Here is a 24,891-nt window from a genome sequence, read left to right as displayed (position 1 = left end):
TTTCTTTTCTCTACAAGAATTATTTCAATTTTTTTATTTTATCCAAAGTTAGCATGCTAATAAAATAGTGCAAGAATTATTTCTGAGTCTTTATTTTGAAATATAGGTTTAGATATGTAGCTGTAAGATAATATAACTATTGATGCCAGGAATTATTGATGATATATGACGAATGAAGGAGTCCACCGACGGAGTTTGGGGGTTGAATAGCATTTTAGTGGACATGCCTTTACTCTTGAACGGAACCTGCGATATTATTATATTTTAATAACGAGGTTAACGTCTTAACCTGAGGAGTTACCGGGAATTTATACGAATGCCTACTTGGACTGAGGCATGGTATAGTAGTAATGTTAGTACGATCGAATTAAGGTGCAGTAAAGCTAATGCAGTGAGCTCGCAGTTACGATCACAGCATTCTGTAAGAAGGAAGTCAGCTGCCGGACGAAACTGTATTTACATCGGTTTATTTTCAGACCAACTTTGCTTTACGGGAGTGAAAGCTCGGTGGACACAAGATATATTTTTCACAAGCTAGAAGTAACATACATTGAAGTTGCGAGAATGATTGCAGGTACAAACAGGTGGGAACAGTGGCAGGAGGGTAGTTGGAGTGAGGAGATAAAGGCTAAGTTAGGAATAAACTCTATCGGTAAAGCTGTACACATAAACCAGCTTCAATGGTGGGGGTCATGTGAGGCGAATGGTAGAGGATAGGTTACTTATACAGGGTAAGATGAGTAGAGGGAGACCAAGACGACGATGGTTAGGATCAGGCTCTAACGATTTAAGTATACAGAACTAAGCGAGGCCACAGAACTAGTTATAAACTGAGCGTTTTGGTGGCTATTAGTAAATTCCCACCAGGCAAATTCTGGGGCTGTGCCTTAATTAAGCAACGGCCGCTTCCTTCCTACTCTTAGTCCTTTCCTATCCCATTGTCGCCACAGGACCTATCTGTTTCGGAGCGACGTAAAACACATTGTAAAAAAAGTAAATTCCTTATGCTTGCAGACTGAACACTGAAAGATATAACAGTCTATAGTGAAGATGTATGCATGTTTGAATTTCACAAAATAGTGAAGTTTTCTATATTTATTTCGACGTGATTATTTTCTTATTCTAATTCTTTCCTTCCTAGCCGTATCCCTATTGCTTGGAGGTAGCACTTTATGGGGTTAAGCCCAGTTTTACGGCCGAATGCCCTTCTGGAGACAACCCTATCCTCAGGGAAGTATTCACTATTGTATATTTCTGTCTTGGTTAGTAATGTGATAGGTTGAGTCATAGTGAAGATGTATATTAAGACGAACACAAACACCCAGTCCCAGAGCAAGAGGAATTTGCCACATACAATTAAAATTCCCGACCTGGCTAGAAATCGAAACAGGGTGTCTCTGAACAGAAGGAGGGTACGCTGATCATTCAGCCAGGGAGTCGGACTTACGATGTGATTAGAATATGTTCTTGTTGAAACCACATTCTCCTGCAACTACATCTATTCTGACATACAGTACAATCTTTTCTTAATTTCGAATTTCTAATTCCCACCAATCACCCATTTCTATCTGGCTAGCGTACCTCTTCACTCCGTTTGTAGCTGGTAAATTAATTCCGAAAATTCCTTTTAATAATCTTAACAAATATCTTATTATTGGAATCTTTTATATACGATTATTACTTCCCAAATATTATATTCACCGACAACACAGGCGAGTTATTATTTAATTTTAAAATGTTGTTTGCTTTACGTCCCACTAACTACTTTTACGGATTTCGGAGACGCCAAGGTGCCGGATTTTAGTCCCTCAGGAGTTCTTTTACATGCCAGTAAATCTACCGATGCGAGGTTGACGTATATAAGCACCTTCAAATACCACTGGACTGAGCCACGATCGAACCTGCCAAATTGGGTTCAGAAGGCCAACGCCTCAACCGTCTGTGCCACACAGCCCGGCAAATTATTATTAGTAGCTGTGTTTGTTAAACTTTTCAACGATTCTACTGCTACTATACTTATCCAGACAAGTATAAATGTGCAGTGCTACAATGGAATACTTCAATAAGTCATACACATCTTCACATAGCCTTCTAACCCCACTAATGGATGCGTATTCTGGTAGCCCCATTATTACTTTTCAGAACTGATTTGCTAATTGAATTATTTGATGCATTTTCTGCTCCATACACTGCCCTTGATTTTACTACAGCATAAAGGCCTACAATGTTTCTGCATCATGCAGGCAATATTTGGCATGTTCTTCTCAAAATATGTTTGACTTGACAGAGCTGGAAACTGTTTCATTTGGAGTGTTTTTTCCTGTTCATTCTCGTTACCGTTTATCGATAGCACTTTTCCTAAATATTTGGTCTTATTAACTAGTCCATCTTCTAAATTTTACCATTCATCCTCCGATTGTAAACTGAACTCTGTTTTTACATATCATTACTTAGTGTTGATTTTAAACAACATTCAGCATTATATAAAAAAAGTGTTGCGTAATAATGGAGGTTAGTATGAGGACACTGATGTCGTTTGAATAATAAAAGCCAGGAAATTATTCAACCCATGTGCCTCACAAGTCGAAAGAGCATTTCAGTGCCATGAACTAAACATTCTGCGCATGCCGCAGTGTCTATAACTGTAACAAGGAAATTATTTTCATTTCGATGGATAACAACTAAAGTTAAAACAGGAATGATCATGTTAGGTAATATACCTTCAACATTTTGAATTGTCTTGTAAATTATTGAGTTAAATAATAGATACAGGTTCTGCGAGACAAATTTTAGGGGATATGAGTGGGAAGGAGGTGAACGTGGCTTTAATTAAGGTACAGTCGCAGCACTTGCTTGATGTGAAAATTGAAAAATATAATCGTCATACAGTGTATTGGATTCTTTTATACATGATTATTACTTTCCAAATATTTTAGTTGGCGAGAGCACTGCCATGCAAAGGCCAACATTATCGGTGAATCATTATGAAGAAATGTGTGTGTTAAACTTATTTAACGGTTCTGCCACCAATGTACTTACCCAGATGGGTGTAAGTATGATAACTGAAGTACGTAGTGTAAGTACACTGGCATACTTCTAAAGTGCATACACATTACTGATGTGCGTTTCTTATTATAAGGATTTCTATATGTCAGGAGCACAATAAAAATGACTGAATAAGGGAAGAAAGAAAGAAAGAAAGAAAGAAAGAAAGAAGTATATAAATAAAGAGCTATTAACAATCCTCAATGTTACTGTTGCAACATGCTTCAATTACGCTTGATAGTAGTTCATTCGATGTAGTTTACCAGATTCATAACATACACGTTTCCCCTTGATAAAGTTTACCACACATGTCTGAGCTTTCATTACCGGGCACCCAGAATAATGATTTGCCCAAAACATCCCTTTAATTCTTCATAAGTAAAGAACATGAAATTACTGAATCGATAGTATACTCATCTATCAGAATAGTAGATTACAGACTCATGCATTCGATGATTATCAGGGGCTGATGACCTAACTGTATGCCCCCTTGAAAAAGATCATCATCATCATTTTACTTGCTTTTTTTTACAATTTGCTTTACGTCGCACCGACACAGATAGGTCTTATGGTGACGATGGGATAGGAAACGGCTAGGAGTGGGAAGGAAGCGACCGTGGCCTTAATTAAGGTATAGCCCCAGCATTTGCTTGGTGTGAAACTGAGAAAATCATCATCATCATTGAAGCTCATTCTTTCAAAGAATTCAAAATAAAAGACTGCATAATCCGGCTGTGGCAGTATTGTGGTTGACGCTGGTAGTAAAATATCACAGATGAATAAATATTTCTGCACATTTTATGACATTGTGCTGTTCTACATGAGATTTCTATTTATTGTGCACTGAAAAATATTGAGGCTCAAGCATAAACCCCATAATAATAATAATAATAATAATAATAATAATAATAATAATAATAATAATAATAATAATAATAATACCGGGCGAGTTGGCCGTGCGGTTAGGAGCGCGCAGCTGTTAGCTTGCATCCGGGAGATTGTGGGTTCGAATACCACTGTCTGCAGCCCTGAAGATGGTTTTACGTGGTTTCCTTTTTTCACACCAGGCGAATGCTGGGGCTGTACCTTAATTAAGGCCACGGCCGCTTCCTTCCCATTCCTAGGCCTTTTCTATCCCATCGTCGCCATAAGACCTATCTGTGTCGGTGCGACGTGAAGCAAATAGCAAATAATAATAATAGTCGTTAACCCACCTGTCTCACGAGTACAGAGCTAGTGACGTAACTGGCGGTGCAGCAAGCATTGAGCTAACCTCTTCGCTTTAAAAATTAGTCAAACAAATAACATTATTACCAGTGATGGGAAAAGAACAAGAAAAAGGTAACTGGACTGAGTTACAGCTACGTTCGAAGTAGTAACCACGTTCAGTGTTGGTCAACTTCAGAGATACCACGGTTTCCGATGTTTCAACATGAATGCACCGTTTGCTATAGTCCCAATAGCCTACTCCAGTATAGAAATGTCCTTCTTTCATTGAGTTTCCTGAACAAAAACTTGTATTTACACGTAAATGAGGACTGCGGATTTTAGAATAATATGCACGCAAAATAACTCTGGGGGAAAAATTACGGAAACTTTAAAAATCGCAGAACTGGTTTTTTTTCCTATTGATTTTAGTGCCAGGAGTGTCCGTTGACATATTCAACTCACTTTTTCCCGGTGTCACTGTCGCTGTGTCAGGGTGTTGTATATGGGTGGAGGTGTAACTGTACGGGCAATGAACGGGAAGGAAACAGGCGTAGCCTTGAGAAAGATACCATCCCGGCATTTCCATGGAGTTTAAAATGGGAAACCACAGGGAAACATTTCGAGGATGGCCAACGGGGGATTCGAACCCACCTGTCTCCTGACGTAACTGGCCCTGCAGCTATGCACGGTGTAAAAATTGGTAAAACGAGTAACGTTATTACCAATGGTAGGAGAAGTACCAGAAAAAATGCAGTTCTAGCCCTGCAGACAAGCTGAGAATATCCTAGGGATATAAGCTACGAATTTTAGGTAAATAGAATATAATGAAGTATGAGAATGTACTCTTTATTTATTTCTAAAAATTACAGTCCTTTTCTTAGTTATCGTTATCTAGTCGATTAGTTTAGCAGTTTTCCTTTTTGCACCACTAGGAGCGCTAATGTGAGTCAATGCAGAGTTTCACTTAAGCCCTTATAACTACATTCGGTGTAAACATTTTTCAAAAAAGTCAATAAACACCTGAGCATATAGGCCTGAAGTGATTTTCGAAATTTGTTTCTTTAAGTTGATAGCGCTATCCAAGGCGCACAATTTAAAACCTTTCGGGGCCCAACATCTCAGCTTTCGGCACAATTGAGGAAATTGCTTAATTTAACGTTTTTTCACAGCATGGGGACCCTAGCTTTGTCTGTCGTGAAATATTTTCAGTATTTAAAGTAATTGGACTGAGTTACAGTTACCTGAGAAATATTTTACTTATTTACAAGTACGTTTTCAACAAGTAATTACTAAAATTACAATTACAATTACTTTACTGAACCGTAGTCATACAAAAAATCACTGCCCCCCCCCCCCTCCTTCGGGCATAATACAAAGTTTGCAACGAAAATATATTGTGTGGGTTTCTTTAGCACAGAGACATTAAGTGGCTACCATCACTAGGTGAGATTAAACATGATACCTTGGAGCTTTCGAAATGATCGTATTCCGTCATTTCTATTTTAGCGTTTCAAATAATTTCCCATTTACTTTGGAAATAAATTAATTGGTTCTTAAGATTCTCATTGCTAATCCTCGACGATTTAGGAGAAAAGGACATCTCTGCATTTGCTGAAAAGTCGCCCTATAAGAGCACGTCAGGGAATACGAAACCAAACCAAACTCAATTGCACAACAGCTCCGAAGGGTCATGGCCTCCCAAGCGACTGCTGCTCAGCTCGAAGGCTTGCAGATGACGAGGTGTCGTGTGGTCTACGTTATTCTTGGCTTTTTAGATCGGGGCCGCCATCTCACCGTAGGATGGCTCCTCAATTGTTATCACGTAGGCTGAGTGGACCTCGAGCCAGCCCTCAGATCTAGGTAAAATTCCCGGACCTGGCCGGGATTTGAAACGGGGGCCTACCGGTAAGAGCCAAGCACGCTACCTCTACACCACGGGGAGGAATACCCGTGTTTAATTTTAAGAAAATCGTTGATATAAGAATGATGTCTTGGGAAGAACTGGAGAGGTGAGAAAGCAGCTCATCTAGAACTGGTGAAGTTACTGGTTCTGCTGTAATAGAACTGAAAAATCATTCTAATCATCATCATTTATTTTTCCCGTTTCTGCTTCCGCGCGATGTATATGAGTTACTATTTTGTTTCAAGAAGTAAATTACAAGTACAAATTACATTTTGTAAAAAGTAACGATTACAGGTAAACATTATCTTTACAAGTAATTTGATTGCTTCCCAACTCTGATCATTACTATACAATTAATTGCTCCAGTACTGTATAGTATACGAATCGATGTCCGTAGGCTTACCCTCTTGGTCATCCTGGATGACTCACTTGATTGGCATCAGAGCAAGGATTAGTCTATGGGATGAAAGTGAGGAAGATATTTTGTGATTTGTATTAAGATATATATTAACAATTTCTCTACAGTGAAGGTGAAAATTATTGTAGCAACACCGAATATGAGATGACCGCTGTGAGGCCTGGCGCTACAAAAGCTCCCCTGCTTGTGGTGTCATGATGTGGATAATAGATGGAGAAAAGGGTGAAGTACGTGTTCGACACGTGGTGTACACCTTTTACAAGGTAACAAAGGGTCCTTCTGTTCAAACACCCCCAAGAGAGAGGTTGTTTACAAGAGCGTGTACTCCCTGTTCTTCAACTCAAAAGTTGACACTGATATAACACCTTTGGGGATCAGAATCTGTTAACGTGGTTCAGCATGTCGATCACCAGTGGCGGGCTAAGTGGAGCCGTGGCCTCTTGAGCCCCTGTTCGTGGGTTCGATGCCGGTGCAATCCTGTGATACTTAAAGGTGCTGAAAAGCACCAACATGGTGTCGTAAAATAATTCCTTCGTGACAAAATTCTGGCACCTCGGCGGCTCCGAAAACCATAATAGTACATTATGCAAGAAGCCTATAATGGCAGTAATTATGACACGAATATGTTTATAAAACGAGCGAGGGGAGTTTTATAATTTCCATACAAGTATCTTAATTACCATTACAGGCTAGTTGCATACGACTGTTTATGCTCGACGATGGAGTACATCGGGGGAAGATGTCATACTTTTTGGTTCTACATGAAATTAGGACGGAAAATGTTGAGATTTTCAAAAGGAGATTTATCACACATGTTTGGCAAGTTTTTTTCAAACTGAAAACCACTGTATATGTTAAAAGCATAATATCTGTATCCTGCAGTATAATATATTTTACACGGGGCTGATAACCTAGGTGTTAGGCCCCTTTAAACAACAAGATCATCATCAATTTTTTTACAGGTTAGCGTAAGATGGGGTAAGATGGCAAAATAATTTTCATACAAATATATGAATGTTACCAATCCTAGTATGTGATTTCTTGTCAAGTAATACAAAATAAAAATAATACATTGTAATTACCAACCTTTCTATGGTTAAGTTTTACCGTTTTTCAGCACAGTCGTTACACATACCTATTTCATCAGCGCATGTTTCATGAAGCCATTTCTTACAGTGAATGCACTGAATGCAGGCCACTTGTAGTTCGTTTCTTTCGTAATAATTTCTTTTGCACACAACACAGTCGTTGTCTTCAGCATTCGATTTTCCTTTTCTCTCTTGTTTGCTGGTAGGAGGAGCATTTTCGTGCCGATCCTTCTGTGTATGCTTCTTTCAAACATTTTGGGTTTTGCTGGTTTGTCAACACAGATCCAGTTTCCTTCCTTCTTTTTTCGAGTGATTCCAAAATTGGTATCAGTGCGATATTTTTAACGAGATCCCTGGTTTAGCTGCAACACTTGTACCAGTTGCAATTCCCGAGCAGGCCGTTGAGGGCCATTGTTCTGCAAGAGAACATCCTCTAATAATTTGAAATAATTTCCAGGTTTTCTCCGTTGGGTCCCATTGCCCTATCGATGGTAAGACCTTAGGGTTTCCTCTTCACAACATCAGGAAAACGTCTCCAGAATGACTGCAACCAATCCCAGCCTGCCGTGCAAGCATCCTTGTTGAAGTGACGAGGAATATTATTCGCTTCGGCAAAAGGAAATGCAAATTTTCGCAAACCTCCTCCAGTAGCAGGAAATCCGGAAGCCTGTAGTCTCTTAATGTAGAGTACAAGTTGTTTCTCATTTTCTGCTCCAAGGCAACCTACGAAACAAAACACAATATTTATTACTAAAAAGTAATTTTGTTTTACCGTAATTATCATTGATTATTATTATCATTAGTTCTGAATTATTATTTATTTATTTATTTATTTATTTATTTATTTATTTATTTATTTATTTATTTATTTATTTATTTATTTATGGTTTGAACTCAAATAAATGATATGTTTAAATGTCTTACTTTGAGGTCCCATTCTTCGTTTTTTTTTTTTTTTGGCATTGTTTTCCTCTATCCGCCTTTTCAAGGTCCGATATGGAATGTCACACTCCTGAGAAGCTCAGAAACAGTTCATGCCACCAGATTCTACATGTTCCATTGCTCAATGGAGACTTTCTTCACTCCACTGACCTCTATTTGTGTTCTTACAGAATTTCTAGGCATTGTGTGCAAATAAATGTATATATATGGTAAGTTATGAGTGTCTATCTCACCCGAAGAAAATATGGCGTCTTTCTCAAGGATCGGGGTGACATGCCAGTTGAAATATGCGATCCAATATGGCAGCAAACTGGTAGTAACTTGACACGCATATACACGTCAAGATGTACAGTATATGATAAATACATAGTTAAAACTGGTACAGGGGTATAGAAATCACTATCATTGTTTTAATGACAATCCACAGCCTGTTTCCAGTCATTCGACTGGGTCAGGAATAGAATGAATGAAGCCCCCCAACTAGCGGCGAGGATATGAATTGTGCCGGCTGCCGAAGCCTGTCGCACTCCTCTGAGGCAATGATTAATGGCTGAGGGATGAAATGAAATGATAGTGGAGAGTGTTGCTGGAATGAAATACGACAGGGAAAACCGGAGTACCCGGAGCAAAACCTGTCCCGCCTCAGCTTTGTCCAGCACAAATTTCACATGGAAGGACCGGGATTTGAACCAAGGAACCCAGCTGTGAGAGGCCAGCCCGCTGCCGCCTGAGCCACGGAGGCATTGTCTTTAAATACATCTGCAAATATTTTACAGAGTAAATTTTAATACTTACCGCCGATTTTAAGCTCACAAGGGCAAAAAATGACCCTCACAACTGCACTGAACGCCTGCCGCTTGAGACACAGAATCAAGGATGTAGGTAGAGGACTGATCAGTGCTGCGCTCTCTTGACACAGTGGAGCAACAGGAGCAAATAGGTATCATACCCCGCTTACCATCTTACCCCGATACACTCTAATTATAACTCTATTTTTTTTAATATTCATAAATTTCTGTCGAGATGTCGCTTGACGCTTACAGAACAGACGAAGAGCGCATGCGCTGGGTTATTGATTTTCCGTGACTAGCTCAGAGACCTTCACAATGTCATGTGTTTTCAAAGCTTTGATAGACGGTTGTCATAACCTAGCTTTATTCAAATACAAATGGTGTATTGTATAGTTGGTGAAGTGAATTTGCGGGAATGTGCCGTGTGGTTGTGGAATATTTGAAGTAGAAGGTGCAATATGTGTGTCCAATATGTTTGATTTTGCTATCGTTACCTAATTGGTCAAACAGTTGTATCATAATGAAAATCTGAACTCTGATTGGTGGAGAACTGTATCATAATGAAACATGAACTATAATGAGCCTTATTATGATTCAGTTCTCTGGCATTTAATATTTATATTTCGGCATCGTCGAGCATTAAAGTAGTTACTGTATGTAAAATCGATGAAATTGTTAATGTACATGGTATATTTACAATTTGCTTTATGTAGCACCGACATAGATATGTCTTGTGGTGACGGTGGGATGGGACACGGATAGGAGTGAGATGGAATCGACCGTCGCCTTAAATAAGGTACAAACCAAGCATTTGCTTGGCTTGAAACGTGGAAACCAGGGAAACCCTCTTCAGAGCTGCGACCAGTGGGGTTCGAACCCACTATCTTCCGAATTCAAGTTTACATCTACGTGAGCCAACTAGCACAGTCACTCACTCGGTATTATTCTCTCGCCTGAGCTAAACCCATCATCACACAGACCACGAAGGCCTTAGAAGAAGTGGAAAATAAAGGCTACTACAATCTATAACTCCGATGCTAAGTGGTTAGCCCTATCCCTGGCCGCCTTTGTCCCAATGAATTAACCTATAGCTGGTTTTTCTTGTAGGATGAGTGAACCTCAGGGTCTTCGGAGAAGTTTAAAACTCATTTCTAAATTTCTCGCATTCCTGAAGGGGAATCGAGCCCACGCCCTTCCGGCTTAACCAACACACTTTTAGAGCTGCCCTTTTTTGTATATAGTGCCATTTGGTCAGCGTGAGGACATCTTCAGTTCTATTGCTGTCACTTGTTGAGTAGTGGTGAGGATGATGAGCGTTGCTTTCAGGGGAAGCGCAACTGGAGTACAGAGCAGGGTGGACCCCATTCCAATCCTCAGCCCAGAATTGAAATTCACTGTAGGCCTACTAGCAGCGCTGATGACATCCTTAACCTTACTGTTTGGCTTCGTCGACCAAGTAAACTGCCTCTCGTGTCAGCGGTAGCATAAGTATGTTCTAAAACAATGGGTGCTGCGTCAGCATTTTCCCCACGCCTGTTTTAGTACTAAAGTTATGTAGATCTTAGGTCATTAAACTAGTGGTGTACATATGAGGGTTCTTGGCCGGGTTCAATGACCTCTCGGTGAGGTTAAGATTCGGAATAACGACATAACCTTACGCACGAGAGCAATCCTAACCTCACAGGCACCATTGGAGGGGCACAACCAGTTAGGGAATGACCTGGGTGTTTTTGACCCCTAGGGGAGGTTATGACGTCATACCCTTACATACGAGGGAAATTCTAAACTCACGGGCCGTTTTGGAAGAGCCGAATCGGACAAATCAGGAACCCCTTTGGAGGAGCCGAATCGATCGGGCCATGTTGGAGGAGCCAAATCGGTTAGATGACCTGCAGATGAGGTTAAGCCGTCATTATGACATGCTAACCTAACCTTGCGCACGAAAGCTAACCTAACCTATCACAGGCTGTTTATAGGCTCCCCTTGCAGGAGTCCAATCGGTTAGGTGACTTGAGGTTGAGGTTATGACGCCATGATGACGTGTTAACCTAACCTCGCTATGAGGAACGCTAACCCAACCTCAGACAGGCACTTTACGGGATCGTCTTGGAGGAGACGAACAGATGAGGTGAGTTGTTGGTTTGGTGAACACGTGTGTTAACCCAACCTTGGTCACGAACGGTAACCTAACCTCACACAAGCTCATTGCCGTCTCCCCTTGAAGGATTGACGGAGCTGTGACTTCACAGCGCAGACGATTTAAAATACAGTCTGTTGGCTAAGAGTGCATGCTTATCTTCACATAATGTCATAACCTAACGCTCAGGCCTTCTCCTGACAGCTGTGACGTCACACCGCGGGGATTTGAAACGCGGACTGCTGGTTAAGATAGCATGACGTTATAACCTAACGTGTGCAGGTGAAACGTTACAGACCGTGGGTTCGATCACTTTCCAGGCTTAACTGTACAAGGACGTTAACCTTACAGACCACACGTTTGATATCCAAGTGCAGAAGCTTAACCAAACATGCTTAAGCTAACCAGAGAAGATGGCAGCTATATAGCAGGTACTTCAAGGTCTCGGATCCGAGCGACTGCGAAGTTTGCGGCCAGTATCCAGTATTCGGGAGATAGTAGGTTCGAACCCCACTGTCGGCAGCCCTGAAAATGGTTTTCCGTGGTTTCCCATTTTCACACCAGGCAAATGCTGGGGCTGTACCTTAATTAAGGCCACGGCCGCTTCCTTCCCACTCCCAGGCATTTCCTGTCCCATCGTCGCCATAATACCTATCTGTGTCGGTGCGACGTAAAGCAAGTAGCGACTGCGGAGTTAAATACGCTATAGTTTGTGCTGATGCGTAACGCTCTCTCTTTTAGTGTCTGGATCACTCAATTTGAGATTTTTACTTCAGGTCTCATAGATTTGAACTCTAGAGACTTACAGCGGCCTACAGTATTCATTACATACTCAGGGGCCAAACCCATGTGTTCAAAACACACTAGAAACTTTTATTTACTCGGACAGCTGTGTCTAACGCGTGGAACAAGATAGTGGGACTGACCATGTGTCATACTAAAGTTACGCTGTTTTGACACGCAATGATCACGTAGACATGGTTGACGCATATGGGGCATAGCCTATATGTCCCAAGAATTTGATTGGTTCCTGTATCCAAGCACGTTTTATGACATCTTTGAAAACAGTGCACAAAGAAGATATTCCTAACTCGTTTCCTGACTTTATAAATATATAAAACTGCATTAAAATGAAAAACATGAAAATTAATATTCATTAAATAATACTCAATCGTTGGACCTTGTACTCACACTTGGTTCTTACCTGCTTACTTACACATACGTTATTTGAAGGGCGCCAGCTACGACTCAGTGCAGCAATAAGAGAATGAGATTATTGAATATTCCTAGGGTGTGGGGTAATAAGCTTACTTGTGACAACATACTATATAAGTTCTGGGAAAAGGAGATTGGCGTTCGGTTTCCCCATTAAATTTGAGGTTAAGAAATTTTACTGTTTAAATGAAACGACATATTAATTTGATAGAACAAAATATATTCTTGAAATTGTATATAAAAATAGTAAGTCTTGTTGCGATAAAACAGATGTGAATATGAAATTATGACATTGCAACTGAAAGAAACTAGGCATTAATTTGAACTCTTCTTGACCGGACATTTAACAATGTATACGAAATCTATCCCTCACTGGTTTACTTGACTGTACCTTCAACACTTTGAGTGTAATTACGACTTATTCCTTTGATATGGTGTTTACTGTAGATGTATCAAGCCTAATTAGGTGATGTATCCTTTTTGTTTCACTGACAACTAAGTATCCATGTGACTGCTTCTTCTCCGTCGAGAGGACCTCTTTGTAAGTCTGTCCAGTTTGCCTTCATGGTAAGTGTATACCTCTAACTGAACTGACCGACTGAGGTCTCACCTTCCACTTGACTCCATCACTGTTCATCTTCCACTTTACTTCTTCTCTCTTCACCTTCCGTTTGATTAATGACTAATGACGGACTGAGGCCTCTCCATCTCGTTCACTCAATGACCTACTGTGGCCTCTCCTTCCAATTGAATAATGACTGACTCTACAATATGCACCCAGCTTATATAGACAGTTGACACACCTACGCAATCTCCAGAAATAAATATGATCTACTCCCACCTCGCGACAAATGTTTCTCACTATGGCGAAATCGCCTGCGGCACCCAGTATGTAACTCCAAGAACGTGAGCTCACCGCTAAATAAGCACGATGACGTAGCGATGACTTGGCAGTAACGCCAGCAGCATTGCTCAATGTAGCAATCCACATCTGATATACAGCAAAGCTTACTGTACATGTTTTTAGTGTTAATCTACATACACGTATATATGCATACATTTAACTACAATCACGCAAGCAACAAGCATTGCAGAATGGAATTGAGCAATAAAATCACACAATAATAATAGTAATCTTGTAGATAAAATAATAATACTATGGACATAATAATAATAATAATAATAATAATAATAATAATAATAATATACAATAATAATGATACAATATCACAGATGAAATAATAATAATAATAATAATAATAATAATAATAATAATAATAATAATAATAATAATAATAATAATAATAATAATAATAATAATTGTACCGGGCGGTACACCTCCACGCCGCTAAATCAAATATTGCGCCAATTGAAACTTCTCTACTGGAGGAACTTTGAACTTTAACTACTGAACTAATTCCACTGTTATTCAGAAGATGTCACTGAGTATTTTTTATTTGCCTTTTGTTTAGAGGTGTGAACAATCTCTAACAGATGTCTCTACCCAAAACAATGGTAACACACTCTGGTGCAATGGAATGAACTTTCTTGAAGAAATATTGTATTCCTAAGTTTTGTTTTTACTAAATTTTGTTCTGTGGTTTGTGGGTTGGCAATATAAATCCTTTATTTCCGCCCTTTTGAATGTAACCAATCAGGAATTTACGTAATAAATTTTCCACCAATAAGGGGTTTCTTCCTTGTCTTGTGTATTCGTTTTTGCTGTTATACAATAAAAGCGAAAGGGTGTGTCTACTCATTCCTGAAAGGTCTCGAATGTTCCACGAGGGTATATAAACTGCTGATTTTCTTGTCTCGGGGCCACTTCAGTAACATCTCTCTTAGTGTGGGAATATGTAGCAGGGGGCGGGAAGCGCCTCTTTCTTCAAGCAGCAGTTCTCCTACAAGGTAATGGCCGGTTAACATCTTCATTTCTTGCTAACTCAGCAGTTTTAACTCTCGGGGAGGGTTCGAAACCTTTAGTATGTAACCTACCTTTTTTCTTTTCTGTCCATGTAAAATCTATAAATTATAAAACTATATTACTGTAAATCGGTGATAGAGAGTGCTTCACCCTCTCGAACTCCCCTTCATTTTTAAAAAGGAGGTGACTACGTTTTCATAAACGTTCTTCTCTTCTAGTTTTTTTGAAGGGGGTGATCCATCACCTAATCAACTTAAACGTGTACAAGCTAGATTGTACCATTTTTCCAATAGGGTGAGTGATCTGTTGTCTCTTAAATTGAATGACACTCAAGGGAAGGAGGCTAGTGCCGTCCTCGAAAATCTTTCCGATTTATCCAGTAAGGTTGGTCTACTGTTAACTGGGGCAGTATCTCTCAAAACTGATCAACCCGCTACGGTAAACGTAGGTAGCGAGGAAGAGTCTTCTAAAGGAGAAGCAAATAGGAAAGCTGTTGGAGCTCAACAAACCTCTGCCCCATTAGACAACGAATCTGAGCGTCGTACCACGCTGAATAATGCTCCTTCTGAACCAGCTTCTCCGCCACTTAGGCCTCTACCTTCTATGTCACCTGGCTTCAGCAGTTTTCCCCATCCGTTAGCAATGCTGCTCAAGGGCATTTCTAAGTTTTCTGTTAATTCCACAAGTGATGTTATTGCCTTCCTAAGATTTTTTGTTGAGTTTCAGGATCATGCTCTTGTGTTTTCTCTTTCTCCATGTCAAATTTTGCAGATTATTTATCCCTATTCCGTTGGTGTTCTCTCTGACAAGATAGTTAGGGCAATTGCTGAACAATCATCCATAGAAGACTTCCATGCCCATCTGTTAGCAAATTTTATTCCGGCCCGAGCTAGATCTTCACTAATTCAAAAGTACTACTACCGAGTACAGCGTCTGGATGAGAACCTTGCCGACTTCATCCAAGATATTAAGTTCTACACTAGGGTATTTGCTCTACATTTCCCTGAAGATCAAATTGTACAGGCTATTGTGGAAGGTATTTCTCCATCATACCGATCATACTTGTGTTTTGCGTCGCGTCCGCAAACTTTCGCCGAGTTAGAGGCTATGGCTGTCTCAGCCGAAGGAGTTAGATATGCCGACACACTACGTGTAGCGAGGGAGCCCACTCCTTCTTTCAGTAATCCTCGGCCTCCACCCCGCCGACCAGTCACTCCCCGTAAATGTTACGCTTGTGGGTCGCCTGACAATCTTCGGAACAAGTGTCCATTAGTTAAATCTAGTGGGATAAGGAATGGAGCAGGGTCATCCCAAGGCTGTTTTAAATGCGGCGCGTTTTCACATATTGCCAAGAACTGCCCTAATGCTAACAGCACCCCCTCCTGCTCAACTTCGGGTGCAACTTCCACCAACAATCATAAGTGACTAGTGGCTTCGGCTGAGTCGGCTAACCCCTCTTCACAAGGCTCAGCCCCGCTTAAACTTGACGAAAATTCAGGAAAAAGTCGGAACTATTCGACATTACCATCTGAATGTCCCAAAGAATGTCTTAGGATTGCGGCGGATAATCCCGCTCCTGCCCCATTTCTCAAAATTGAATTGAATAATGAGGCTGTAACTGCTCTTTTAGACTCAGGCAGTCTTTGTTTCATTATTTCGGCCGAGTGGTACTCCAAATTGAAATCTGTTTGTAAACTTCCTGATTTTTGTTCGACTTCGGTGCAATATGTTTCGGCAAATTCCTCTCCATTAGAAATTTTAGGTTTTCTGTATGCCAAAATTCGTATATCTAAATTTTCTTGGAAATGTAAACTGTTTGTGGCCAAGCACTTGTCTTGCCCCAATATATTGGGGGCTGATTTCATGTCTCACACCGGTCAGGTGCTCGACCATCAGAGCAAGACGTGCACTTTCAAATTTGATAGTAATTCCAAAATCCCTTTGTTAAAATGTAGTTCTGTAACATGTTCATCTATTTCGCCTACCCAGGATGAGATGTTGTTAGATCTTAGACATCTACCTGAGGAGCAGGCTGATAGTATTCGTAAGTTGTGTCAGTCGTTTCCAGAGGTGTTCTCTGATACTCTTGGTGTTACTGACCTTATTGAATACAAGATTGAGGTTACGGATTCGATTCCAGTCCGGTTTCCGCCTTATAGGCTGTCTCCTCCTAAAATGAAAGCTTTGAAGGAAATCATAGATCAGATGTTGAAGGATGGTATTATTCGGCCCTTTAAGTCGGCGTATTCTTCGCATATTTTTCTAGTCCCGAAACCCCAAGGTGGCTTCAGGCCTGTGATTGATTATAGGGCTCTCAATCGGAAGGTGGTGTTACAATCTGTGCCCCTTCCAGACCTTCATTCTTGTTTTTCATGTTTTCGTAAAGCTAAGTTCTTCACCATCTTAGACCTTAATCAGACTTATAATCAGATACCGCTAGCAGAGGAATCTAAACACCTGACAGCGTTTGCCACGGATTGGAACTTGTATGAGTACAACCGCGTACCTTTCGTGCTCCCCACGGGGGCAGCCGTGCTTACGAGACTGCTAGACAGGGTCTTCTCCGACATCAAATTTGAATACTTGTATCATTATCTTGATGACGTCGTCGTGTTTTCTGAGACCTTTGAAGAACATCTTGATCATCTGAAAGAAGTCCTAAGTCGTCTTTGTAAGGCAGGGTTAACAGTTAAGTTGTCCAAAGTCGCTTTTGCTAAGCCTTCTATGTCATTTCTAGGGCATATTGTGTCGCCCGGTGGTGTCGCTCTAGATCATTCTAGAGCACAGGCCATCCGTGATTTCAAACCTCCCAAAGACATCAAAGGTATTGCCAGGTTCATTGGTATGGTGAATTTCTTCAGGAAGTTTATTCCAAATTTCGCCAATAGAGCGGCGCCCTTGAACTTACTTCGTAGGAAAGGCGTCAAATTTGAGTGGGAACCTTCTCAACAAGCCGCTTTTGAAGATCTCAAATTAGCTCTGTGTAATTCCCCTGTTCTTGCAATGCCGGATTTCTCGAAGAAATTCATCGTCCAAACCGACGCGTGGTCGTCGGTAGTGGCTGCGGTCCTACTTCAAGAGACAGAACTAGGGAGGCGACCCATCGCCTCTGCATCTAGGACTCTTTCGGCTCAAGAAGCCAAGTATTCCATCTATGAACTTGAGGGTTTTGCTGTCTTGTTTGCGCTAGAAAAGTTCCGCCTTTATCTGGAACATGTCAAGTTCGACTTGGAGACTGATAACCAAGCCTTAAGTTGGGTCTTAGGTAGGCCGCGTCGTACTGGTCGTATAGCCCGGTGGGCCATCCGAATTTCTGACTTCCAATTTGACGTTAGGCATATAAGAGGTACTGAAAATGTTGTGGCAGACGGACTAAGCCGTATGTTTTCTAATGAGGTAGAGACCCCTGAACAGGTTCATCGTTCTTCACCTCCCGAGTCCATAGTACCTGAGGTTAATGCCATTCTAACAGATGCTCCCATGCCCTTTAGGGATATTGAAAAATATCAACGTGAAGATCCGACGCTGGCTCCTATAATGGAGACCCTTTCTTCTGGGGGAACACGTCGTCCCTTATGTACTGAGGAATGGTGTTTTATGTTGCCCTTCGAGGCATGATAAGACAATTAAAGTTGTAGTTACATCTGTGCTTGTACCTATGATCTTCAAGTATTACCATGAGACCCCACCAGGGGGGCATTTAGGCATCTTCAAAACCCGTGAAAAGATCCGTGAAATGTTCATCTGGAAGGGTATGGACGGAGAAATCCGTGAATTGGTAAAGGCTTGTAAATCTTGTTGGCTTAGTAAACCCACCATGTCCACTAAGCAAGGGCTCTTGTCTTTTCATCAAGCGTCGCGCCCCATGGAACGTCTCTACATCGACTACGTAGGACCCTTCCCCCAGTCAAAGGGGAATGCCAACAAGTTCATCCTTGTGTGTGTAGATGGCTTTACAAGATTTTCTTGGTTATTTCCGACTAAGCTGACTACCGCTCAGTCCACTATTTCTTGTTTAAATTCCATTTTTGCTTCTTTTGGTCCATGTCAATATATTGTGTCTGATAATGCTAAAGCTTTCACATCCAATCTCTTTCGTAAATTCTGTTTTGATTTGTCTATCTCTCATGTGACTACTTCTGCTTACTATCCTCAACCATCTCTAGCTGAACGGGTCAATCGTAATCTGAGGTCGGCTCTTATTGCCTATCATCATGAAGATCATTCTAGGTGGGACACGTCCCTGCATTGGTTGGCTTTTGCTTTGAATTCGGCGGTTCATGAATCTCATAAGTTTACTCCAGCTTCTTTGATGTTCAAGTTCGTACCCAACACGCCGCTCGCTAACCTTTGGTCTCTTAGTGATATTCTACCAGAGGCATTAGATCCAGATAATATTAGAGATCTTTGGAAGAAGGCCAAGGCCAATCTTAAAATTTCTCATGAAAAGATTAGGGAAAGATATGATCGTGGACGGAGACCCACCGGTCTGAAGGTTGGCGACCAAGTTATGGTGAAGAATTTTGTTCCCGCGGGCAAGCTTTCCCCCAGATTTCATGGGCCGTGCATCATTTTAGATTTCCTTACTCCGATGACGTTGTTACTAAGCAATCCAGGCACCGAGAAGATATTTAGGGTTCACCTGTCGCAGGTGAAACCTGTATAATTTCCGTGTTAACTTTGTCTTTATAATTTTGTAAGAATCCTGAAGGTTATATTTTTAGTTTCATTTTAAGGCCTTCTGCCTCTTATTGTTTTACATTTGGTTGAATCTGCTTTGTATAAATTTTGTGAAACCTTCCCTGAAGTTACTCTGCTGTCCCCTCCATATGGCCATTACCACGCTCCCGTCTCCTGCTAAACCACACCTGTGGCAAAATAATAAAAGTTTCCACGCCGCTTGCCCCTCAGCTTCAACTCCAAGATAGTACCCTAAAACATCTTACTGTTTCAGTGCCCCCGCAGCCGTGCGGCGCCGTACCGCCACTGAGGTGGGGTACGGGCCCACTCTACTCCAGCGAGGTCAACCTGTGTACGGCGCGCCGGAGCCCTCCTTCCGGCCAAGGCTGATGTGCGGCGCACCACCCGCAAGCCACTTGTGGACTGTAAACAAACGTCGCATCTGCGACGTGCAGCACGACTACCCCTCTCATTATGCAGGAGAGCGGTATCTCAGGGTACTTAAGGGGTGCGAGCGGCCTCCTCCGGACACAGACAGCGGCGGCAGGTCTTGTCGTCAAAATTAAGCGACAGATAATGTTCTTCTTCAGCTACATGGACTCTCTATTCGACAATTAAATACTCCTTCAAATCAACATTTGTTGGACTTAGAATTTTTTTTCCTTTCAAGAATTAGAGTTTTTTTCCTGCATTCAACTACTACAAACATAGAGACCTTTCATCAAAAGCTACTACAAAGAAATTCTAAAACCGGATCACACCTATATCAAACAACTTCTGAGACCTCCAACTACTGAAAAGTTATATGTTTCTCTTCTAAATTTTTCAACTCTTCAAAAAAAAAAAAATGGACTTTGATTTAAAACAAAATTTTGTTTTCTTCGTTGTCACCCCTTGGAAGGACTTTTGGGGGGGGTGGGGAGGTCTGTACCGGGCGGTACACCTCCACGCCGCTAATTCAAATATTGCGCCAATTGAAACTTCTCTACTGAAGAAACTTGGAACTTTAACTACTGAACTAATTCCACTGTTATTCAGAAGATGTCACTGAGTGTTTTTATTTGCCTTTTGTTTATTTATTTTTTTGCTAGGGGTTTTACGTCGCACCGACACAGATAGGTCTTATGGCGACGATGGGATAGGAATGGCCTAGGAGTTGGAAGGAAGCGGCCGTGGCCTTAATTAAGGTACAGCCCCAGCATTTGCCTGGTGTGAAAATGGGAAACCACGGAAAACCATCTTCAGGGCTGCCGATAGTGGGATTCGAACCTACTATCTCCCGGATGCAAGCTCACAGCCGCGCGCCTCTACGCGCACGGCCAACTCGCCCGGTGCCTTTTGTTTAGAGGTGTGAACAATCTCTAACAGATGTCTCTACCCAAAACTATGGTAACACACCCTGGTGCAATGGAATGAACTTTGTTGAAGAAATATTGTATTCCTAAGTTTTGTTTTTACTAAATTTTGTTCTGTGGTTTGTGGGTTGGCAATATAAATCCTTTCTTCCGCCCGTTTTGAATGTAACCAATCAGGAATTTACGTAATTAATTTTCCACCAATAAGGGGTTTCTTCCTCGTCTTGTGTATTCGTTTTTGCTGTTATCCAATAAAAGCGAAAGGGTGTGTCTACTCATTCCTGAAAGGTCTCGAATGTTCCACGAGGGTATATAAACTGCTGATTTTCTTGTCTCGGGGCCACTTCAGTAACATCTCTCTTAGTGTGGGAATATGTAGCAGGGGGCGGGAAGCGCCCCTTTCTTCAAGCAGCAGTTCTCCTACAAGGTAATGGCCGGTTAACATCTTCATTTCTTGCTAGCTCAGCAGTTTTAACTCTCGGGGAGGGTTCGAAACCTTTAGTATGTAACCTACCTCTTTTCTTTTCTGTCCATGTAAAATCTATAAATTATAAAACTATATTACTGTAAATCGGGGATAGAGAGTGCTTCACCCTCTCGAACTCCCCTCCATTTTTAAAAAGGAGGTGACTACGTTTTCATAACCGTTCTTCTCTTCTTTAATGTAGTAAAGTTTTCTCATACGTGTCACCTCCCTAGCTTGGGATTAGCCCCTGTATGATCGGCCTAGCGCCACATAGGTTTTAGACAAAAACTTGGTGTAGGAGTGCAAGTTATCGCCTCCATTCATTTTGTATTTTGGACCATTTACTTAACCCGTTTTGTTTTCCTTCCTGCGAAGGCCCAGTAGATTGGGTACTAGTTACCCCTGTTTCCTTGTGTGCCTTAAGGGCAGATAGAAATGAAGTTTGTTGTAGCCTTTGATAGGCTTGTAAAATTGAGAGCGGGTCTGCTCTTTTTCTTAACATTGTAATTAGGAGCAAGTGCTCCTCGTACTTAGGGGTTTTCTGCCCTTCAGCAATTGTGGTTGTGAGCTGAGTGCTCAGGAATTAAACTTGGGGCACGAAGCCCAAATCTTGTAACGAACTGTGATTTGTTAATTTGTTGATCTGCTACTTGGTACCTATTATACTCTGTTAATTGTTGATTTTGAAAAGAAAATGTAACCTTTGTTAAAGTTTTAAATTAACTTTAATTTTGTAGCTGAGACCTATTCCAGCCCGCACCTTCTTTCACCTCTAACTACCACGGATATTTCCGTAACAATAATAATAATAATAATAATAATAATAATAATAATAATAATAATAATAATAATAATAATAATAATAATAATAATCATCATCATCATAATAATAATAATAATAATAATAATAGAGATATCACCTTGTAACGGGATGTGAACTGTTACAACATGTCTTCTACAATGTCTATACTGTTAATGTGTGGCTGTTATTGCAGTCAACACTGTATACAAAGACATTAAATCCTTTCTTTAATGCGCGCCTCTTTTAAATTTTTGGAGTGCTTCCTTTAGAAGCGTGTATCCCAACTGTTCTGTTCTATGTTTTAATTGAAACGAATATTTTGAATCTCATAGGCATAAACATAACTATTACAGTTACAATTTTAAGACAAAAATTATATATATTTTAAAATGCTATTTGTTCGGGGCGTCGACCTATAGAGATATTTTGCCCCTACTTGCACCATGTGATATGAACCTGCGTTTAATTGAAATGGAGGCAGTGTAGAGTGTTAAATGTGAGGAAAGGAGCGTTAAGGACAACACAAACACCCAGTCCCCAGGCCAGGGATATCAATCATTTACAATATAAAACCCCTGACCCAGCTGGGAATCGAACCCGGGGACGCCGGGTGAAAATTATATTTACTCGTTGTAACTGTGTTTTTCAATTTTGGGGCACCAGTGCCCCTGTATGCGGTAAAGTTTATGAATTGGATTTCTTGTAGAAAAATGTATTCTTGGTTATTCTTTGGATTGATATTTGATCTGTTGGAAGTATTGTAGGGATATATGTCTCTTATAATTTTGTAGACTTATAATGAGAAGGTATCGTATGTTCGACGTCTGGGAAGATGAGTTTCTGCAGTATCTCGATGTCTGGAACATTGATGCTGAAGACAACCTCGACAAGAACATGAGAAGTGTTGACATGTCACATTTCAGTTGTAACGGAATTAGTGCAGTCAAATGGATGGTCAATAAGCCCGTTTTTCTTTTGAGTAATTTCATATCCGCTATTGTGGTAGAACCAGTCAAACGATGGTGTTCCATATCATCTGGTGTAAGTGGTGTAACCTGTCCAGTCATGCTAGAAAAGAATAACAAAGGAAAGGGGTAAGTTGATTTGATGGACCAGAATAAGATTACATATGACGTCGATAGAAAAGCCGAAATTAAATATTATTAGACTGCTCTTTGACGTGCTGGACATAGAAGTCAACAGTGCTCATATAGTCTACCTGATACTCTGTCAAAATGCAGGTGATTCAGGTCTCACTCACTTGGAATTTCGTCAATGTTGCCAGATGTCTGATTGGCTGATTTTCAAGCAGGAAATGATCGTGCCCCAATTATGTGACCTCACAGAAAAAGTGAAGAACGTCAACTGCAGCAGTTGCTCCTAACTTGGCGAAATTGGATGCCAGAAAATGGTGTGCTGAATGTGTTAACATTCGTCCGAATTACAGAAAAAACAATGTTTGTGAGACATGTAACACCCATTTGTGTTACATAAAAGAAAGAAACTGGTTTCTAAAGTTCCACACCGCCTAATGTTAAATTCCTCGACCCAGCCAGGAATCGAATCCAAGACCTTTGCGTGTGGAACCGATCAGCATCTAACCGCCGAGTTGGACATGTACTTTTGATTTGAGACACGCAAAAGAAATAAAGTGTAATCTTAAGTTTACTAGCATCTAATATTAAGAAATAATAATAATAATAATAATAATAATAATAATAATAATAATAATAATAATAATAATAATAACATTGTTACTTGCTTTACGTCCCACTAACTACTTTTACGGTCTTCGGAGACGCCGAAGTGCCGGAATTTAGTCCCGCAGGAGTTCTTTTAAGTGACAGTAAATCTACCGACACGAGGCTGACGTATTTGACCACCTTCAAATACTACCGGACTGAGCCAGGATCGAACCTGCCAAGTTGGGGTCGGAAGGCCAGCGCCTCAACTGTCTGAGCCACTCAGCCCGGCATTAAGAAATGAAACATTTTCCCTTGTCGCATAGTGCGGCAAATATGATCCAAATTTTAAAAACCGATAACTCCATTCGAATAAAGTACATGTGTTAGGTATTCAGCTCGAAGGCTGGTTTGATCCTCCACAGCTCTGCCAAAAGCTGTCACTGAAGGGGCGTACTAGGGAAATGAGGAATGAGGTAGTTTCCCGTTGCTTTTCTCACCGAGCCAGAAGTTGCTATTACATATCAGTCTGCCAAGCCCACTGAAATGCATGCACCAACCGACCCTACGAGTGATATTTTCACACCATTCATAACAGGGACTGGCTGCATAAGGAATGGTATTATTAGCATCGCTCATACTTCAGTCACTTTCATATTGTCAAAGCCATGGATAAAACTGAGACAGATCAATGAAAGTAACAAATTTATTCTAGCCCATACCAGAAGACATAGTGCACTGTAAACAATACATCTCGCCACCAAAGGCATACAAAATACATGCATTTGAAAATTGTGTTTTTAACTTTCAGTCAACATAAATTTAGGAAAATCATGCTAAAATTGACATTTCCAAACCCCGTTTTGTTGCATGCGGCAAAGGGATGCATGTTCAGACTTGTTCACTAACAGGTTCTCTCTATGTTAGCTCTCTAGCTATCTTGTGCAGGTCTTTTCTATTGTGTTTGAAGAAATAAAATATTCGCTTTCTGGGTTCGGGATTTGAATTTTATGCAGGATGCATGATGTAACTAATTGAAAAATGGATTCGTATCCACTTGAGCCAAAGAGGCAAACAACTGATAGGTGATGAAGAGAGGACTAGAAGTTCTTCACTCTATATTTTCTTAAAAATGAAATGCCGACGTCAAAGAAAACGTGTGATAGGTGAGAGGAGGCGAAGGGAATGAAGTAAGTACATTTCAAATTTAACGAAATATTAATTGTGTAATTAT

Source organism: Anabrus simplex, chromosome 2 (genome assembly GCF_040414725.1).
Source record: "Anabrus simplex isolate iqAnaSimp1 chromosome 2, ASM4041472v1, whole genome shotgun sequence".
Lineage (NCBI taxonomy): Eukaryota > Metazoa > Arthropoda > Insecta > Orthoptera > Tettigoniidae > Anabrus > Anabrus simplex.
This window is presented reverse-complemented; position numbering follows the sequence as displayed.